Source organism: Parasteatoda tepidariorum, chromosome X1, assembly GCF_043381705.1.
Source record: "Parasteatoda tepidariorum isolate YZ-2023 chromosome X1, CAS_Ptep_4.0, whole genome shotgun sequence".
NCBI classification, from domain to species: Eukaryota; Metazoa; Arthropoda; class Arachnida; order Araneae; family Theridiidae; genus Parasteatoda; species Parasteatoda tepidariorum.
In genome coordinates, this window is record NC_092214.1 from 62,340,501 (window position 1) to 62,362,576 (window position 22,076).

The window sequence follows — 22,076 nt, forward strand, 5'->3', positions numbered from 1 at the left end:
AGATTTATAATAAGCTGAAGTGTAAAATGACACACCATAGGTTGAAAAATATCTACCTCTACAAGCATAAAATTAGATACCTGAGGTTGAAAAATAATTACCTGAAGTCGAACAAAATACACCTGAGGTTGATTTATAATAAGCTGAAGTGTAAAATGACACACCTTAGGTTATTGAATAAATACTTCCACAAGTGTAAAAAAATATACTTCAGGCTGAAACATATATGCCTCTGGAGGTATATTTAAGGTATATTTGAGGTTAATTTTGGGGTATTCATTTGCACCCTTTTCAACCTTTACGACGTATTTAAACAACAACCCCCTTTATACCTTTAAAATATACCTTGTTTATACCTCGATTTTTTCATAAGGGGCAATAACAGTAATATCAAGTGCAGAAGGCGTGATAGAACAGAAGCCGTTTTCTGTATAAAAGGCAGTGCTTACAATCTCCTCATTCATTAAAAATTTCATAATGTTAGGTATTTGACCAAAATAGCAGCATAGGTTGTTGAACTTATTTCTGTGAAATTCAGTGTGGTGTTGCAATAATAATGTGCAAAATATCATTTGAGTTCTTACGATCATGGACGAGCAGTTAGACGACTAGAAGCGAAAAGGAACAGAAATGTCACTCTTAGGCAGATAACTACAGACTCTGTAACCACTACCGGTACACACATATTAATCACAGAACCATCTCACTGCGATGAAATGAAGTTGGTTTGCATGCACGGAAACCTGTCAATGCATCCTGCTCTAACCATGCCATTGTCTAAGAATATTGCGTTGGTGAAAGAAACGTAATGGTAGGGGTAACCAGTAAAAATCTCGATTCAGTATGGCAAGTAATTCTGGCTACCTGTTAGTGCAGAACACCTTGTGCACATTAGGTTCATAAACGTGATCGGTATGGCCCAGACATCAAGTTCAATGGCTGAATACTGCTTCACATCTTTGAACGAGGCAATATTACATCGCAGCGGTATTGCAGAGAGATTATTTTGAATCATGTTCGTCTTTTTGGGGTGTGGTAGGTCCAGATTTTCTGTTCATGGACGACAAAGCGCGCCCACACAGGCTTGGTGAAACATCAGATACACTAGAAGGTAAACATATTGTCCATATGCAATGGCCTATGTACTCCTCGGATCTAAATCCTATAGAGTATGCTAGGTTGCCTTTGGCAGACGTGTTTCAGAAAGAACACACCGTTTTCAAAGCGCTCAAGAGCTGAAAACCGACTTGAGAGAGGAGTGGGACATTATTCCATAAGGACTCTTCAATAGTTTAGTGGACAGCATAAATAACAGATGTAACATGTACATTAATGTCCGGCTTGGTGCAACATCTCCACATCACTCATTAAAAAACTCAAAGTATGCCAGAATAAAATCCTCAGGAAAATAACAAAAGCAAGATGGTTTATCCGCAATAAAAACATACATCGCGACCTCAACATAGATTTTTTAGATCATCACATTGCAAAGCAAAACTTCAGATTTTTTGAAAAGACCATATATTGTGACACCGCAGGATTCAANAAACTTAAGAGAACACATAAACCTCAGACCGATGGCAGCTCATTTTTGTAGTGACGTAATTTTAACTAAAATACAAAATATTTAATTTCCTTTTATTCCAATTACGAGAAAGAACCACCTTAAAGACCACAATACAAGGCGAATGGGAAAAAGGCCGCTAACGGCCCCAGATCTATTTCGATGATGATGACATTAATGTCCGAGATAATCATATATCTTACTGAGATACTCATTTTTGTTTCATTCTGGCAAGAAGACAAATTTTTCACGGCTGTTGGAAAAACTGTCAAAAAGCATCTTTTTTATTTCATTATTTTGCATAATAGTAAATGCACATTATCTCTACTAAATATGTACTTAGTTTCATTTCATCAATCAGCGTCTATAATTAATTATTCGGAAAAATGTAACTTTTCCTTAACAATCGTCAAGTAGTGTATATAGCAGAGAGTCTTTCCAACTTCAAATGCATCATTTCTGAAAAGCTCGCAAATAAAAAAAAAAAAGAAAGAAAACTCCCCTAATAATTTTTGTCTCTAATGCTTGGATTTTTGAGTGCCATAATGGTTCAAAAGGCTGGCCTGAAATAAGCTAATTGCAGGGAAGGAACAGCAGCCTAACAATTTTGGAGAAGAAAAAAATTTGTTTAGGAGCAAATCAATTTGGTAAAGCAGATTGGAGAAAGTAATTTTAATATTCGGAGCATATATTTTGATATTTAGCTAGCATTAGAACAATAGTACAATTTTGCCTGCAAAATTTAATATACTGTTTATATTTAAAAGAATTATTCTTAAAAAAGTTCTTGTAATTTTAAATCATTAAAATATTAAGACACGATCTTGACTACCAAAGGAAAAAATATTTTTTGAAACTATGTGAAATTCTGTAACAGAGTCCTTATTAAAACTGCACCAATTACCATAATACCAGTAGTCAATATTATTAAAATTAATAAAATGTCATTGGCGTCTATAGAAGTATGGCGATTTTTTATGCTCCTCCTAAGGGAATAAATATCGTTAATTTTGCTTTTTAGTGCAAAGCTTATTTTCTTTATTTAAATTTACACATATTTACAAAAATTAATTAACCATCATCATTAGCGTCAGTAATAGTACAGTGATTTTTTACAATTCTCTTAAACAAATTAGTATCACTTTTCCATCAATTTTGTATTTCAATACATAACTATTATTTTACATTTCATTTATCATTTTTTTTAATTATTTATTTTAATAGAAACTCCTCTTAAATGAAGAACTAAAAACAAAATATAAATGTGGTTTCAGATAGCTTCTGAAATGCTAAATTGTTGATATAGTCTGCCATTGCTACCACATTAACGTTGCTCATTGAATTTATAAGGAAAAAACAATTAAATATTAAAGTATGTGCAATAAACTCTTTTCTGATGAAATAGAGCAATAAACAAACATCACTGATGTCATCTTTTAAATATTTGAAAAAGTTTAATCATCTGTAGTTTAATTTAAAACAATGGCTAATGCAAAACCAACGAGAAAATTTCATTTTCCAAATGGCTCCTCCAAGAGATCTAATTGAAAATTTTAAATGAATTTTAAGATGAAAGGCTAAAATTGTTCCTTGCAGTCACTGTCCAAATTTCAGGATGATAGAACTAGCAATCCCAGAGTTATAAGAGGGACACAGACACACAACCTTTTCAATTTATTATAATAGATTTAAAATTAGTAAAAAATGCATTATTAAATAAAAAGGATATTACAGAAGTGCAAAGAATAACCTAATCAACTAAGCAATTAACTATGCAAAGAATAACAGCTACTAAGTATAGCAGTAACTTAAAGGAAGTACTAAAAAAAAAAAAGGTGTGGTTTCAGATAGCTTCAGGAATGCTAATTTGTTGATATAGTCTGCTATAGCTAACATGTCAGCATTGCTCATTAAGTTTATCTGACATAGTGAAAAAACATATAAATATTAAAGTATGTGCAATAAACTTTTTTTTTTATCAGAGTAATAAGCAAGCTATGATGTCATCTTTAAAATATTTGAAAAAGTTTAATCATCTGTAGCTTAAATACACAAGTGGGCGACCTTTGTGCTAAAATACAAACTAAGGTAAACAACCTGTAAGAGCACAAAAATTATTTATAAATGCAGACAGCTGTTTCGGATGCTCAAAGGGCAACCTTCATCAGTGCAACAGAAAGAAATGAGAGAAAACAGGGTAAATATATAGAGAAAAGTGACGTCACAAGGGGGGGTTAGAGCAACGGCCAATAGGAGGGAAGGGTGAATGGATGACGACGAATGGGAAGCGAGGAACAAAAAATGGGGGTTAGTTAGGTTTAATCATAGATTTCCAAACAGGAGAAAGATAAGGAATGCTGGATACGTCATTGACCAACAGTTTGGAATTTTTGAAACTATTATAGGACTCATAAAAATCTAAATCAAAAATTGAACAACAATTTTGAATGACTTTAGAAGAAGAAAGTTATTTTTTTCTTCTAAAGCTGTCTGCATTTATAAATATTTTTTGTGCTCTTAAACGTTGTTTACCTTAGTTTGCATCTGTAGCTTAATTTAAAACAATGGCTAATGCTGAACCAATGAGAAAATTTCATTTTTCAAATGGTTCTTCTTAAAGATCTAATTGAAAATTTTGAATGAATTTTAGGATCAAAGGCTAAAATTGTTTCTTGCAGCCACTGTCCAAACTTCAGGATGGAAGAACTAAGAGTTTCAGAGCTACAAGAGAAACACACATAGGCACACTAACTTTTCCTTTTATTATAATAGATTTAACATTAGTGGAAAATGCATTATTATATAAAAAGGATAACAGAAATGCAAGGAATAACCAAATTAAATAAGCAATTAACCATGCAAAGAATAACGGAAAAAATATCTACAAGGGTTTCCTGCAGAAAAAAATTTAAAAAGAGGCTTAGGTTATATTTAAATATGCATTTAAAATAATTATATAATAGAAATATGCCAATAATATCAAAAACTAAAAATTCCCTTACTGTAATAAACTTTATTTAGCATCACTGATATAAACAATCATTTATGATATGTTGCATCATCAATGTAGGATTCATTCTAGGCAAGATTTGAGGGACACATCACACCTGTTAACCCTTTGAAGGAAAAATTACTGTCATGCATACTCTTTAGTCCTGATTACGTGCCCCACTATACTAAAAAAATAATAAAAGAAACAGTCAATCTCCTACTAAATTCACTTGATTTTCTGATAGTTTTCAGCCACCTCCATATAGTTTTTCAAATTGCAAAATTTTTAATATGATATAATTAAGACTCCCGAATTTTGAATTTGAGTAAACACTTTTTGACATACTCATTTTGTGATGATTCTAAATCCACATAATTTTGCTATGCCTTTTTAAACTCATTCTACATTGATTTCCAATCAAAATACTTTCAATGTGATGTAACAATTGATTTTTGCACACAAATTGGACAAAAATGCACTTTTCACTCAAGAATATTATTAGAGTTTTGGAGCAGCGTGGCGCAATTTTGGAACAAAAACAAAAAACAGTATTAAGGAGCTGAAATTTCTTTTTGGAGCTGTTTGGTTCAATTTGCACAACTGCTCCAACCCTGCAATAAGTTACAGCTAACTATTAATTAAATTAGGAAATCAGCCTAAAAAAAAACAATGTAAAGTGGGATTACTTCGGGACATTTATTAAGGGCTTTTCCTTGGTTCTTGCATACTATATATATTCTTGCATACTATATACNATGACAAAAGTTATGAAAAACAATAAGTTTCATTTATTGCGCATAAGCTGCAAGTAAACAGAACTCATTAGATAAGTTCAAAATGATATCATATTGATACAATATCAGATAGCACTCTTTTTTGCGGATATAATCTTGTGGGTTGATAAAAATATATCTTTTATTTTCCGTTTTTTTTTAAAAATTTAAATCTTTTTTTTTCTTTAAATCAGATGTTTGTTATTTCTTTCATTATTATCCCCTCCCATGATTATATATATATATATAATCATGATTCATGCTCAAAAAGAAGAAATGTTTCCCTGACTTTTCTATGTTTTCCAGGCAGATTTATATAAAATTCCAGAAATTTTTTTTTTTTAAAATTTCAACAAAATTTTTATTTAATAAAAATGTATATTCAAATTATAAATACAATTGCAATATATTAATAAGGAATTTTTATTTTTAAAAAAATCAGAAGATTTAAATATTGTCAACGAGAAATAATAAATTTCCAGATCTATAAACATGACTGAAAGGTAAAATAAGACTAAAGGAATTTACTAGGCAATATTAAAAAAAAATTATCAGTACAAAATTGATGAAAAGAAAACAAAAATACATAAATAATCTATATATAATTAAAATTAAACTTTAATCAATGTGATAACCCTTTCTGCAAACAAAAACACAATAAGCAATCAAAACACAAAATGTTGGCATCCATAAAAATCAATAATGGTCAAGATAAGATAAGCACCATTAAGATTGCAAATCTTAATTAAACAATAAAAATTTAAAAAGAAAATAATTTTAAAAAAAATTTTAACACCAATTATCAAACCATCCTAAAAAGAAACTAATAAATTTATACACAATCCAAATTGAATTCAAATTAATCTATATTTATTAAATTAAGTCAAATAGAATAAATAACTAAAAAATAGTACTTCTTATCAACTGACAAGCAAAAAATAGATAAATAGAGACCCAATATCAATCCTTAGCTATAAAATAAATAAATTTTCCTAAAATATGAAACAAAGTTGCAAAAAGACGAAAACTAAAAGTAGAACTTATTAATCAATAAAATAAAAGAAGACCTTTTTAACAACTAAGTTATCCTAAAATATAATAAAAAAAACTAAATTTCAAAAAAAATATTATAAAAATAATTTGTATTTAATCAAAATCATATATTTAATCAACAGATGAATGTTTCTAAGAATAGAAACGAAAAAATAAAACTATAAAAATGCAATACGTTAAGATTTTCTATTTAAAAAATTTAATCATAAATAAGATGGATAAATACACAAATTTCTACACCAGAAAGGAAAGCAAATAACAGAATGATATTTATTGGGCACATACATTATAGTTGGAAGAACAAGTAATTAAATTTTCAGGATATTTGGATGTATAGATCCTGAGGAATCAGTACTCAGAACAGTCTCCCTTGGCAGCAATAACAGCAGTTATTCTCCTGGGCATCAAGTCGAACAGAGATTGGACAGCATGGACGGGTACAGCATTCCATGCAGCTTCAACATTATGCCTCAATTCCTCGACTGTAGCGACTGACGAGTGGTGGGGTACCAGGCGTTTGGCAACCATTGACCAGATGTTTTCAGTTGGTCAGTAGAGCGTACTGGCCAGGGCAACAAGCAAACATGTTCTGTATCAAGGAAGGTCAGGACATTGCAGGCAACATGCGGCTGTGCATTGTCTTGCCGTAGCGTTATGGTGGCCTTGAAGATAAGGCAGAGCAACTGGCCTTAACACATCAGAAATGTAATGGCTGCTGTTCAAAATGTCGGCAATGTGAACAAGAGGAGATCCAATGGCCCCCATACCATTACTCCAGATGATAGGACAGTATGACAATGTTGAATGCAAGCTGCCAATGGGCGTTCTCCACGATGTTGTCAAACACAGATGCAGCCATCATGATGCTGTATACAGAACCTGGATTCGTCTGAAAAGATAGAAAATATAAATTATGACGGTAAAACCACAAATTAATAAAAAAATATTTTAAAAAAACTTATTTTAATGATAAATACCAAACCAACAAAAAAAAAATTGGAAATATATAAGTTTATTGACGTTATTCATTTAATTAAAGTAAAGCCAAACAACCAATAACAATTAATAGTATCACAGCAAATAAACTAAATAAAACCAAATTATAATAAACTAAAGATTTATTAAAATCACCAAATTAATATAAAACAAAATTAATGATTAAAAATGTAATATATTTCATACCTAGTTATAAAGAAAAAAAAGAAAATGATAAAATACAAGGGATCAAAGTAAATAAAAACACTTAAAAATTAACAAATAGAAACGATAATTATATGAAGTACTAACATAAATATTAAAACATTGGACAAGGCAGAATATAATGAGATCAATTGAATGGAAAAAAAAATCATTATCTTAAAACTCATGAATAACAAGAACTATTTTATTGAATATAAAATTTTTTGCTAACGAAAAAAAAAAAAATTCAAAACATAGTGGAATCAGAAATGTATCACTTAAGGAAAAAAAGAAAGCTGCAATCTATTTAATCAAATTTGTTTTTAGTAGTTGTTGTAGTTTATTTACGTCGCACTAGAGCTGCACAATGGGCTATTGACGACGGTCTGGGAAGCATCGCTGAGGATTATCTGAAGACACGCCATCACAATTTTGATCTTCTGCAGAGGGGATGGCACCCCCGCTTCGGTAGCCCGACGACCTGCACGCGAAGTCGAGCACTTTACGGTAGAACAGTTTAATGAGGACCAATACCACACACCCTCGGTCCCTACGCAGACTGTTCCAAGTGGTCACCCACCCGCACACTGACCGCAGCCAGTGATGCTTGACTTTGGTGATCTGCTGAGAACCGAGTCTTATCGATCAGTCCACTGTGGGACTTTGCTTTCAGTAATAAATAATCGTATGTTTAAGCATAAACTATCTTCTTTTATTTATAAAAGCAGACATTTTTTTATTTTTAACAAAAGCAGATGTGATTCCACATCAGGAAAAACTTGTAAATGATACCACATCTCTGAGGAATCAGAATTCATTCCATTAAAATATGTTATTCTTTTAATAAATATCAAATAAATAAACATAGCAGATGATAAAAAAAAAACATTCTGTTCTTAATAATTAATGCATTGTCAAAAATGATGAAACAACTTTTCATAATAAATCGAGAATAAGGAAAATTGAGAAACAAAAGTGGATTTTAAAAAAAAAACTGTTATGTCAAAACTCTCAAGGTAGATATTTTAGGTTCCTAACTTGGACATCCAATTGACAGCACTCCAAAAACATTTAAGAATAACAGAATGTTCAGGATACATTTAACAAAAATTGGTCTGTAAAAAATTTTTTAAAAAAACTTATATTTTTTTTTTTAAAATCCTTTATTGTGCAAATGCAAATTATAGTTAAAACCCAAAGATCAAATTTTTTCATGATAATCAATCATTCAAAGGAAATATAAGAGCAAAAAAATATTTTTTCTTTTTTTTAAGTATGAAGATCTTTAAAATCATGGTTGATAATCAAAGGACGAGCCAAAATAGATTATCAATGATGTATACATTAGAAATTAATAAAAAATTATATCCTAAGTTTTTATTAAACTCAAGTCATAAGACCAGACCACTGACAGTGCATATTTTATTTGTCTGCTGAAACACAAATGTTTCACCACACACTGACACAGATGTTTTATTTTGGTCAAAAATTGGGTATATTTGTCAAACAGTACATGATAAACATTATAAATAAAATATCTATATCAAAAGCATGCCTCATAGTGGTCAAAAAAGAAGCTCAGGATGAAAAATACACAAAAGTCAGGGCCAAACTCAGGGCAATTTTAGCGTAGTTAGCTTTTTTTTAAAAAAAAGATAATAAATAAATAAAATACAAAAGATCAGGGAGAACCAATTAAAAAGTCATGATTTATAAAACTGAGCAACTTCCTGAAAAGTTATTATTTATAGTCTGCTGAAAGAGATATTTTTTTACTGCATCACAATTGATAAACTAAAATTTTACTCTGAAAATTTAAGTTTTTTTTTCTTTATTTCAAAATGACCTTATTGTATAAAGAAATTTTTATCAGTCTTTTATATTTTTATAATGAAAATAATGAACAATTTACATTATGGTCCCCAAACTAAAATAATTTACCTACTAAACTTACTCAAAATTAAGTCTTTAAAAAGTTCAACTTAAAATAGTTTCAACTTCTGTATATTTAAAAATAAAAATCCACAAAAAAAAACTTAACATATCTAACCTTCTATTATTTAATATTTTTCGTCAAAGTACATACTTATTAAGAGTAAACATTTAATTGATTGACAGAAACACAATAGAAAATTTGGTGATGAAAAAAAACAGCAAAAAACACATGAGGATACATTTAAAATTGTATAAAATTAACTATTAACATTACTAATAGTAATTTTGTTCCATAACAAACTACAGCTAAAGTCTATCATAACCACAATTTACTATAAGAAATGAAACTGGCATTTTATAGAGCTTGTTATTATGAACAAATACACATATTTAGTGCTAAAATGTAAATGTTTTTCCTTCGAGTTATTTTTTTCCACACAATACATTTCAACTAGCATTAAAACTCAAACAAGTTAGAAATTAACAGCAAGTTGCTATGATATGAATTTTTATAAAATGCGATGAAAAATTTTTAACAAAATGCAATAGCTTTTAACTTAATAACACTGAATGTTGATTTTAATAGTGAGTTGTTACAAAAGGGAAATAGGCAGCATGATAGATTTTGGTCAACAAAAAGCACATTCTTTTGAAGTATGCAGCAAGATTTTCAAAATCAGCAGAAGAAATTTCCTATATGAATTCCCTCTTCTAAACTGATATCAGGAGTGAATAAAAAAATAATTTCTATTCTGTGTAATATTGCTCACTTAAACAGAAGAAAAATTTATTTCCTTAAAAAAAATTGGAGCAATAGGGTATGGTATTAATAGGGTATTAATGTTTTACTTGTTATAAACATACAATTTTTGCATATTTAATATTAGTGTATTGATGGTGACTTGAAAGCTTGTCATAATAGCGATTTTCTCATAATATGTTTTTTACTTATTATATCAAGCTTTTACTATACAATAGAAGAGTAAAATAGAGCTCTGAAATAGAAAAAAATTAGGAATATTAGGAAAAAAAGCTAAAAAAGTTTAAATAACACAAACTATTCATAATAAGGAATATCAGGTCAACTACGATCCCTGTAAAAAGTGGCTTTTTAAAATTATCAAGGATTTAATCCTTATTTATAACTCTTAATCGGAATCTCCCTTTAGTTTTGAGAACAAATTTGTTAAAAATATATAGTTTTAACTGTTGTAAGTAATATAATTTCCCCTGTTTTCAAAAAAAAAAAAAATTCAAGCGTCATTAGAATACAAATATCAAAAATTACTAGATAATAATAGAACTAATACAGCGTTCCTATCATACTTTTAAAGCTCTGATAATTAAATCTTAATTGAATGAGCATGGGCCATGCAAGGTTGCAACTCAAAATTTTTTATATGTAATTTTTACTAAACCAAGTCTTTCAATTGTATTTTCATCCTTACCAGCCACTAATTCAGTCAGCCAACATTACCAGCCAAGTTCAGTCCATATAAATTCAAATTTTACACTGGTCCATACGAAAACAAAAACAAGAACCATTGTTGCCAGCCCAATTTTAAATTTAATCGTTAATTAATTATTACCTAGCGGCCAATAGACAGGGACAGTGATGACGTATTTCATGACGTCAAACCCCGCCTCCTTTCAAACTAGTTCCAAACATTTTTTCGAACGAACCATTTCAATGGTGAATTTAAGACGGCAAGATTTTTAGTTAATTATTGAAATATAAAAATTTATATAGCGCTTCTAAGAGACTTATTCCTAATTTAAGTAGTTTTCTTTATACGGTGTATCAGTAGATTTTACGAGTTAAGTGCATTAAATGTTTAAAAAAATGGTTATGTGTTTCGCTCCTGTTATGTTAAAAGGGTCAATACTATGTTTAGTTTCCGGAATTTTAATATATAGAATAGCTAAATTAAAGCTTTTATTTAAGAATTTAAGAGAATTTATTTTATTTAATTAAGATTTTTAATTAAAGAAAAGCATTAAAAAGCTTTAAATTTCCTATATTTTTGTTTTAATTTCAAGTTCTATATTTTGTTTAGACGACCAGATAGGGAGCCATCAATAAGCTCATTTATCATAAATTTATCTTAAAATCTCAGATTCCTATTTTATTCGATAAGAAAGTGCAACATGAATTTTTTTAGAATTCGTTAAAACATACTTAACTTTTATTATACATAAACTTTTATTTAACATTCATATTTATTAATCTATGTATTCACATATGTGTTTAAATTTTACTTATTTAATAATATTAATTTCACATGCATTTCAAATAAATATAATTCAAATTTGAAGAAATTTTTTTATTTAAAAACTCAACTCTTTTTAATGTATGCATGCATATTTAGTTATACAGCTTTTATATTTGGCAAATGTTACTGTTATCACTTTTTATGGAATAAAATTTGCATTTGACAGTCTAAATCAAATTTTTTTAAATTACCGTCATAGTAATATTTTATTTGTTACAGTGCTTTGGCTTATGTTGAACGTAACATTAAATTCACCATTATCCAAATTTATTTTTAATTTCATAATACTAATACTTACAGTTTAATTGGTTGTAAATATATTTTAAGACCTGTCAACTGTCAAACTCTTGCTTAAGTTTTATATAATTTTTTTTTTTTTTACTTCCTATCATTTTAGTAAATTTAAAAATTAATTTGAGCTATTTTAAAAACGTGTACTTAAATGTTTTATAATTTTTACTAATTTATCTGACTTTATTCATGTTCCTTACATAACTTTTTAATTTGTTTTAAAATTTTCATAATTATTTACAATTAATAAGTTGTCTCAATATTATAAAAAAAAAATATATTTAATATAATATACTTATTTTAAGAAAAATTAAACATAAATTAGAAATAACATTTTCCAAATAATAAAGTTCACAAATTTCCGATTTCCAGATTATAAATACAATTTATATGGTAAATATTAAATGCAAATTCTCCCAATCATATATTCAAAAAGTTAGCGTCTACGGCATTCTCTTCTCTTTCAATCTATTTAGGTTCATCAGAGAAAAACTTTACGATATGGAAGAACTTAATTACACTTTTTCTTGCCATTTCGGTGGTTAAATTCGACTCTATATTAATATATTTATAGATAACCTAGTTAATTATGAATAAAAATATAAAAAATAAAAGTTAAATTAACTAGACTACATATTTATTAATTAGAAATAAAAAAATAATAGAGAGAATTTACATGATTAAAACATTAGCATTGAGAGTGATTAAGCGCACATAGCGTGCGTCGTTCACCGATCGTGGTTTGTGTCCCACTGCTCGCCGATCTTCTTTAGCTCCTCCTTTCTCGAACCGTTGCCATTCACACACCTGAGAGTTCGATGCCAAAGGCGCATTCTCGCTATCGATTCTCACAACTAAAAGTCCGATGCACATTCTCGCTATCGCGATATAACGCACTACATACTCAAAGATTTAATTGACCCACTTTTAACTACATGAGAAACGCCATATTGTTTACTCCGTTCAAAACAAAGTTTGGAACGAGGAGAGCTAGTGACGTCGTTGATGACGTAGGACTAACCCTGTCTATTTTGCAGGGGCCATTCTTCCTGAATGCGGTTTGCGTACTTCCGATCGCCGCTCCTCCCTCCACGGCAATCGGAAGTGCGGGTGCTGCACAAGTTATTAAAACAATGAGAAGTTATTAAAACAATCATTACGATAAAATATTACTCATAGTCTTTAAAATAAATTAATCTTTTACTAAAGTGACCACTTCTTGCTCTAGTATTACCATCACTTTTAGAATTATGCACATGATTAGATCTCGGTACAATATATTGCCTGAATGTGCAATACGGTTAAAATTATAATTATCATCATTAGGACCAACTCCTACCTCCAACTACTATTCTTAGTTCAAAGTCTCTTAATTATCATCTATCGCCATAATTTCATCAAAAACATTTTCAGATGAATAAGTTGAGCACAAGTAAAAGTCCTGCCTGAGCACTGCCCATTTATGCATTCTGTACGCGAAACTACTGCCAACTGTATGTTTGCATATTGCTGTCCCATAATTTTTCTCACCTCTATGTAATTAGGTGCTTCATTTTTCTCAAGATTTCGTTGAAACAGGGAAAAAACCTTTTTACAAAGATTGCATGCGAATAACTCAACGTAGAAGGATGGAAAACATAGTAAAATGTTCCAAATCATGCCATCACTTTATAACAAAAAAGATCCGTGCTTATCGGTAAAGCCTTTCAAAAGATATTAATATAAGTTTAATCTGTAAAAATGAAATTTAGTGCTTCCGATATTGAGTCTGAACCCCACGACGTCTGAAACTGACATTTGCTTACAAACCAAATCATGAAAAATTTCAAACTGGAGAATAAATACGATTTTCAAGACTTTTTCTTTTGAATTTTCTTATCTTTCTTTTTCTTCTTCTTTTTTTTAATATTTTGAATGCATACATTTTTTACAATGAAAAGTAATTGAACCCACTTTACCAGTTTAACTAATTAATTATATTAAATCTTTATATTAATTTAATTAAACGCTCCAAAAATCAATTCGTCATTTTTTTATTTATTTTTTTGTTTTGTTTATCATATTAAAAATTAATCATATAATAATAACTTATGAAATCATGTTAAGATAAAGATATTTAATCAGTTTCACGTTTATTTCATACTAAATAAGATTAATTTCTTTCCTGACAATTTTGCTCTCTTTCTATTTTTTCTTTTTTCTTCCTTTTAGAAAATAAACTGCATATAAAGTTGCGTTCAGTATACTCAAGAAATAGCTATGCAAAATTCTAAACCAATATAAAGAATTGCGTGAGATAGAATTGCATAATATATTTAATTATAAGTATAGTTACGTTGCATATTATGTAAGTTCAAAAAGTTTTTAATCTACGTCATACGTTTAAAAATATATAATTATAACATTTGATTAAAAATGGAGTAATACACTTTTAAAGGCGTGTTTAAAATGAGTTATTTCGCTGAAATGAATTATGTGTGGGGTTCCAAAGCTAGACACATAGTGGAGTTAATCGGTCGCACAGAAATTCAAACTATAAATGCGTAATGATTTTTCTTCAAAAATGAAGTAAATAAAAAAGATAAACATCTAAAAAATTTCAAAAATTGGAAAGATAAACTTTTAAAATAAGACATACTTCACTGTATGGAGAATATTTTGAATGTTATTTAACATTTAGGTTAAAAATTTCGTTATAGGAAGTAGTTTGTTGTAGGGAAACTATTGTAGAGAGACTTTGTAAACTTATCTACTTAAAGATTTATATAACAAATTACGTGCCATTGCAGTCCCTATTTCCCACAATAATTGCGCAAGATGACAAGAAAATATTTGTTCATAAATTTTGGATATACTGATCCACCATATATAGTGAACTTATCGCTTGGTCTACCGACTATTCATTATAGCGGGGTTCGACTATATATATATANATGGAATTCTCTTCCTCAAGCAGATATTCAACATCTGTTTGACTCCATGCCACGTCGTATAGCAGCACTTATTGCAGCGCGTGGTGGCTGCACCAAATACTGATTTCGGACGCTTAATTTGTTTCTTTTGTTTTGAAAATTTCATCATTTATTTGTATCAGTACAAGTCGTTTCTGCATTAAATTTCATTTGATTCTGATGATTCTTTCATGGTGTTGCATTTTCTACAAACAGCAGTTTATATATATATTTAAAAGAGAGCAAACAAATTTATTTTATTTAATCGTTCTGAGATGTATGACGAGAGAGAGAAAGAATGAGCCACAATTTCTTCGTGCTCCAGCCTAAATGCTAGGGAAAATCTTGCAAAGAAAATCCGTTAAATGTTTCGATTTAGGAAAAAAGGGAAATAATTTAGGGAAAAAGGAAAGATGTTTATTAAATATGTCGCGTTTTTCCCACAAAGAGCAAAGGGGAAAATGTCTTACTTTTAATTAATGCATGCTTGAGCCAAAAATAGATTTAAGGACAGGGTGTGAATTTAAAAGTGTGACAAAGTGTTTCGATTAGAATAATAAATTAAGAAAAGGATTTACGAAAAATAAATAACATGAAACTATATATATATAAATATTATTTGCAAATTTAATTTTCGCAACTCTTATAATTTAATTAAACTGTTATATTTATATTTAATTTTCGAAACAGCCTTATGTGCTTGACAAAAAAAATTATTTTAGATAGTCTCAATAAATTTGAATTTTCATGTTGTTTTTCCAAATTTGAAAATTTATAAAATTACTTAGTAACAAGTGTTTTCCCTGAAAAATTCTACATTCACAGCGTTGCCCAATATTTGACTCCTACTTTAATTTCTTCACTAGCAAATGCTCACTATTTCTCAGCATCATATCATTTTGCTCAGAGTTTTATTCTAATATTATACAGCATGCTAGATTTAAATATGAATATTATATTTACACATTTCTTACATTTTCTTAATTGGTCATCATAATGCGCATTTCTGAAAATACGTTTCATTTTGCTTACAGTGTCAACAGAATTAAATGACCATATTTTATTTTATTATTTGAAAATCTAGTTTTCACAACAGTACAGTATCATGTATATTCTTGAAAATTAAAACTTTTTTTCACTGTATCATTTGTTTTAATTACTCACGTTTTATTTTCCTATTTTAAAATCTCCACCACTATTCAGCATCATGTGTTTATTCGGAAATATATTTTTTGACTGTGTCAATAAACTTAATTATTCTTGTTGTACTTCCATATTCTCAAATTCTAACTATTTTTTAATATTATGTTATTCTAAATAAATGTTGCATTCACAGTGTCTACTGCTTTATGGTTCCTATATTAATTGTGCGCATGCCAATTTTCACTATTTTTTTAGCATCATATGTATTTTTAAAAATCGTTATTTTAACAGAAGCAAAAGATAGGTAAATACTTTATATTTATGGTTGAAAATTTTCGCAATTTTCGCATACTTCATGTTTAACTGCAAAAAGGGTTTTTTTTCCCAGTGGCACCAGATATAAATACATTTTCTTGTTGTATTTTCCCTTTTGTTGCAAATAAATTTTTTGTAATGCATATTTGCTTTATTTATTCTTGTCCGACTTTATATTTTAGTTTTTTATTCATATTAATATTATTTCATTAATATTATTTTCTCCTTTTATTATGTTTTTAGTCTGAATTATTCGGAATTAATAAATCAGGATTGTTATTCTGTAAAAATAAGTAGATATAGCAATTTAACAGATTTGCAAAAAGTCGTTAGTTTATAAGTGTTCAAATAATCATTACTAAATCTGTATTTTACATATTTTATGTAAATTAATTTTTAATTTATGTCTCCATTTAATTTAGTTTTCTATTTAACACATACAATAAATTTAATAGCACACAAAGTATTCAGATTAAATTAGTCCTAAGAGAATCGGATTTGAGTTGGATGTCTTATTATAATAATTTAGAAAAAATTATTACAATACAAATTTTTCTTAACTTATAACAAAATAGTTCTTATCTTTCAAAGGAACAGTCTACCTTGTGCTGAAAATTTTTTTTAAATATATTTTGCATGAAATTTCGATAGTTATTTAAAAATGGCGGAAACATTTTTACTTTAAGAAAATAAATGTTTTCCTCAACTTTCAACTATGGCAAAATGCCCATAATTACCATTGCCTACTATGTCTATTTAACCTTTAATTCCTTTTTTGATATTACATTTTTTTCCATCTATGATAAAATAAGCGTTTGCGCTTGTTTTTAGCACCATATGTAAATAGCACCAATGTGTTTTTAGCACCATATGTAAATTTAGCACCATATGTAAATATATTTGTCACCATATGTAAATATAATAAACATGTTGCAACTGCAAATTTGCTGTAAATGAAGTTGTTGTACTGTTTGTAATGCACATATGCATGTAAAGTAAATATTGTTGCCCAACTTTGAATTTTTGTTACTTATTTTATTTTTATTTTCTCCTTGTTATGTTCCTTGTCTTAATTATCCAGAAGTAAAAGATCAGGATCATTTCAAATAAAGGCTTTGTGCTTGTAATTAGAATATTTTTCTTAATTGCTTGCTTTACCCACAAAAGTGGCATTTTTTATAATATTACAAAATTATTTTGTTCGATAATTGGTTTATTATTTGATATTGATATATTATTTGTCTGATTGTGAAAGTTCTGATGTATGTCTACAAATTTAGCTATATTATAAATTAGTTTACATTCCATTACGCAAGTAAGAAATATCTCAAAACAGTATGTATTCAGACCCCCAAATATACACACTCGTGGCCATTTCTTCTTTGAAATTTAGTGTATCCTTACTCTTATCCGTTTGTGGATATACGGGTGTGTGTTTGTAGATACACAATCAAAATAGAAGTAGAGAATTCAAAATAAGATCAAAACAAAATTTTAAAATTTTAGGTAGGGTAGAAGGGTAGAATAACAAGATAAAAAAAATTGAAAAAAAAAAAACAACAACAAACGAAATTAGTCTGCTGATCATCAAGCAACACGCTAACAAGCGTTTTATCTGAATTCCATCTTTGTAAAGCTAAAATAATAATGGAGAGAAGAGAGAATTCACCATTGAGAATTCACCCTAAAAAGGAAAGTGCAAATAAATACAAATAAATCGTACTATAATACAAAAATAAATTATACTCGAATATAAATTTTAATAATTCAAATAGTGATTGAAATGTATGAAGCAGAAAAAAATTAAAATTATTTTTGAGTTAAAATGTTTTTGGCTTTTTGATTTTCTTTTTTTAACACACACACGTATGTTCATATATACGTGTGTGTGTGTGGTAAACTATTAATAATGAAAGGAGAAATATTCTTAGACAAATACAAAACATAAACTTACGCAAAATTACAAAGCAATAGAAATAAATTATAAAATTTTTCTGGTACTTATTATCATTATTTACAGAAAAAACCCGTATTCGGATGGTGAATGTAAGATTGAAAAAGATACTTCAATACAAAAATTTTCTTTGAAGCGTCCTAACATACATATGTTTCATTTTTTTAATCATTTTTTTATAATTAATTATCATTTCTTTTATTTTTATAACTTTTTATTACATTAGTATCAGTTTTTTTAACTTTTTATTATGACTTTATAAGTTGCCTACGTTTTTAGAAATTATATTTTTCTGAGGATTTTTTAATTTTCATAATTATATTTCATCATATATTTCATGTTCAATATACTAAGCAGCTCTAGTACCGACTATTAAAACAAAATTTCTTTAATGAATTGTTTTCAAACATTAATTCTACTCACGTAAATGAAAATTTATATATTTCCTGGTGTTATAACTTGAAACGAATTAATTGTCAGTTAATGTAAATAAATAATTCGAATGTTTATTCTGGATATTTCACAATCATACTTAAAAAAAGGGGGTATTAAAAATAAAGAAGGCGAACCTTGTAGCAAAATAACTTTAAGAAACTGATGCTCACATTATTCCATGCACCATGTGAATGACCATGGATAAGTCTAAGTGACCCTCTATAATAAATCACTGTCACTATACCAATTGTCACTTCCCTAAAAGTGACGCCCCCTGAGTGCGAGACTTATCACTGATTTTGCCAATTAGGATTTTTTCTCTGTGTATAGCGTCCTCTTAACGGTTGAACGAGGAATTCCTCTTAACGAGGAATGATACCATGTGCTCTCGGTCCCTTTGCAGGTTGATCTAAGTGATCACTCACCCGCTTACTGACCGCAGCCAGTGATGGTTGACTTTGGTGATTTACTGGGAACTGCCTCTTAGGACTTTTGATATTGGAATTGAATACAATAGTATTGTACGGTTCTCTTTATTTACAATTCTGCTATGCAAAATGGGTGGTTTTTTTGAAGATGAAGTTGGAAATCTGTTAGACATTATTGACTATTTTTCTTTGTTGTAAGGTCTTGACCTTACAACGCGTGAAATTTTTTCGTAGTTTAAAAAAACATTAAAACCGGTGAGTGCATGGATGGATGACAAAATGAAAACAATAACAAACTCCCTAAAACAGGAAGAAATTAGAAAAACTTCCGGTGTATCCTTCCCCTTGTGTTACACTTACGAGGCGATGTGCGAACAGGCTTAATATTCTAGGAGGATTTATTAATGTGATTTGTGTTTTACTTTCTATCTATGGCAATACTTCTCACGCGTTCACCATTAGCGAGTGGAAAGTCATCGGAGAAGGAAGTATGTTAGTTTCCTTTTTGATTTTCAAATAGATTAAAAAGTTTTAGGTAACGAAGCTTTATAGAAAATATTTTTGAAAATTAGATGCGAAAGTTGTTGTTAATTTACGTCGCACTAGGGCTGCACAATGGGCTAGATGCGAAAGATATTAGGGAAGGGAAAATATCGTAATACATTCCCATACAATTGAGCAACGGAGGAGAGAGCATGGGACGGTTCAATATATGGAACCGGTCTTCTCCCCAGATACCGTATTCGCTGTGGTACTTCATTAAAAACAGCGGAGTACAGGGAAATGAAGGGAAAATAAAAATCCTTTTGTATCCTGTAAAAATCATTTTGATCAAGAAAAACTCTCACGGCATGTTATTTACACTTTTCTTCAAAGAATATTTTGATTGGTGAATTTTTCTCCAGGATTTTTACAGATTTAAGGTCTCATTTTCTCTCACCATTGATTAGAATTGCGTGAATCGTCTGCAGTGTGAACGGTTCCTTATCATTATCACAATAGCGCTCTCTACTGGCCATTTTCTAACCTTTTCTAAGCTTTGCATTTTATATATTGCCAGTACGTTACCTAAAATCGTGTATTCTCCCTCTTGTCTAAATGTGTAGGTGTACATATGGTATTCAAAATGGAGGATTACTGAATGTTAGGTGGTGTTAAATGAGAAATCCGCACCGTGTGCGACCAGTCTCCTGTCTTCTAATGTTGAATTAGAAACTAGAAACATGTATTATGACATATATGCGTATTTCTTTCAATTTAAAAAGATGATATCGGTTAGGTTGTTGTTAATGTTGCAATCCAATTTATGATTGTTAAATAGTTTTTTTTTAAGTGTATAGTGTTTCCAAGCTTGAATGTGTAGGCTATCCTCCAAATCTCTATGTCATAAATATATTAATTAGTGATTGATTTTTAAAGGTGAGTCACATGTCATCACAGTCTATAATGTGCAAAAGTGAGCAAAATTCTTCGAAGTAAATAAAGTCGTTTTGTTGTGACTCTTCAGATTATTCATAATCAACCAGTGTTTTTTTTAATTTTGTACCCTTAATCTATGAAAACACAACGAGCCATAACATCTTATACATTGCAATCCGAATACACAACATTTAAATTATTTTGTTTTTACTACTATGGGGATAAAGTTTTAATATTGTATATTGATTATTTAGTTTTATTGTTGACACCACCCTTGAACCGCCTTATACTCACATTGTATTGTCTGATCAGATTTATTCATTTGCTTACTTATACCATTTGGATTAAATTAAATGCTTATTCGTGTTGTGAATTTAAGTATTTAAAGTATCAAAATTTAATTAAAAGTTGGATTGTTAACTCATGTTATAGGGAATAATTTGCATTTGAATAGATAGGTATGAAACTAGTGAGCTTTTCCAATGTAATAATTCGATGATAAAACAAATATGTTTTCATGAAGTGTGACAGTTAACATACACATTTTTTATTACATATTGACAAATTTTTTACAGATTGGTTTCTTGTATTGGTATTTCAGCTTAGTGCAATGAAGATTGCTGTTTTGAGAAGTGAAGATTTATTCTATTTTCCTTATCAGATAAACTATTATTTTAATTTATTATTTAAAATGGCAAGTAATTAAACCCTTTATTTGATTAGATTTTTCTTCTATAAGAATAATACTATTTACTTCTTATGAAGCATCTTTAAAATCTTGTTTATAAGACATCTGACTACTACCTTCAAATAGGTACTTGCGCTATTTTCATGCTAAAATACAATTGAATTAAGCGTATATTCTGGTTTAAAGGTGCCATGCTATATCTATTGATTTTACATTTTCTTTTGATTGTACTACATTAGTCATTGGTACTTTGTAGCATATTTGAGATAAACTAATATTTAAGTTAAAGTTTCTTGTTTCAAGTTTTTTAACAAGTTAGAAATTTTTTTTTTTTGAAAGCAGTGTTTATATAATTCCTCCCAATTAATAAATGATTTAGTAAAGCATTTTAATAACTAAATGTTATTTTCAATGCAATATATTTTCTAGTGCTGTGCCTCAAGATTTTTTATTGTAACCTTTCATTAAAATGAAACTATTGGTATGTTGAGAAATTGATTAGTGCAACTTTGGAAATTGGTCAAATAAGATCTAGCATAATTGTTCTTTGACTTTCTAAAAATAACCAATATAATGTTATTTGTTGATATTTAATTCAGTTCAATTATAGTTTCTTATAGAATTATATGAAAAAAAGAATATTGTGAAAAGATTTATGTCATTTGAAAACTAGGAACTGAATT

At 28.9% G+C, this 22,076-nt stretch overlaps 2 protein-coding genes and 1 long non-coding RNA gene across 41 annotated transcripts in view; 1 reads left to right on the plus strand and 2 right to left on the minus strand.

Moving 5' to 3' along the window:
* Window positions 1-22,076, minus strand: part of LOC107452630 (uncharacterized) — a 479,485-nt gene that overhangs the window by 32,283 nt on the left and 425,126 nt on the right. The window lies entirely within an intron of this gene.
* LOC122271828 (uncharacterized) lies at window positions 5,735-11,459 on the minus strand. Its single transcript, XR_006226618.2, has 2 exons — window positions 10,945-11,459; window positions 5,735-7,271 (listed from the first exon to the last, which is right to left on the minus strand). It is a non-coding gene; the product is annotated as an uncharacterized lncRNA (long non-coding RNA).
* The window catches only part of LOC107452604 (Rho GTPase-activating protein 190), a 125,367-nt gene continuing 123,630 nt past the window's right edge, over window positions 20,340-22,076 (plus strand). For all 38 annotated transcript variants that reach the window (XM_016069116.3, XM_016069124.3, XM_016069128.3 and 35 more), the window contains exon 1: window positions 20,340-20,705. The gene's annotated coding sequence lies outside the window, so the exon portion shown is untranslated. The remainder of the gene's footprint in view (window positions 20,706-22,076) is intronic.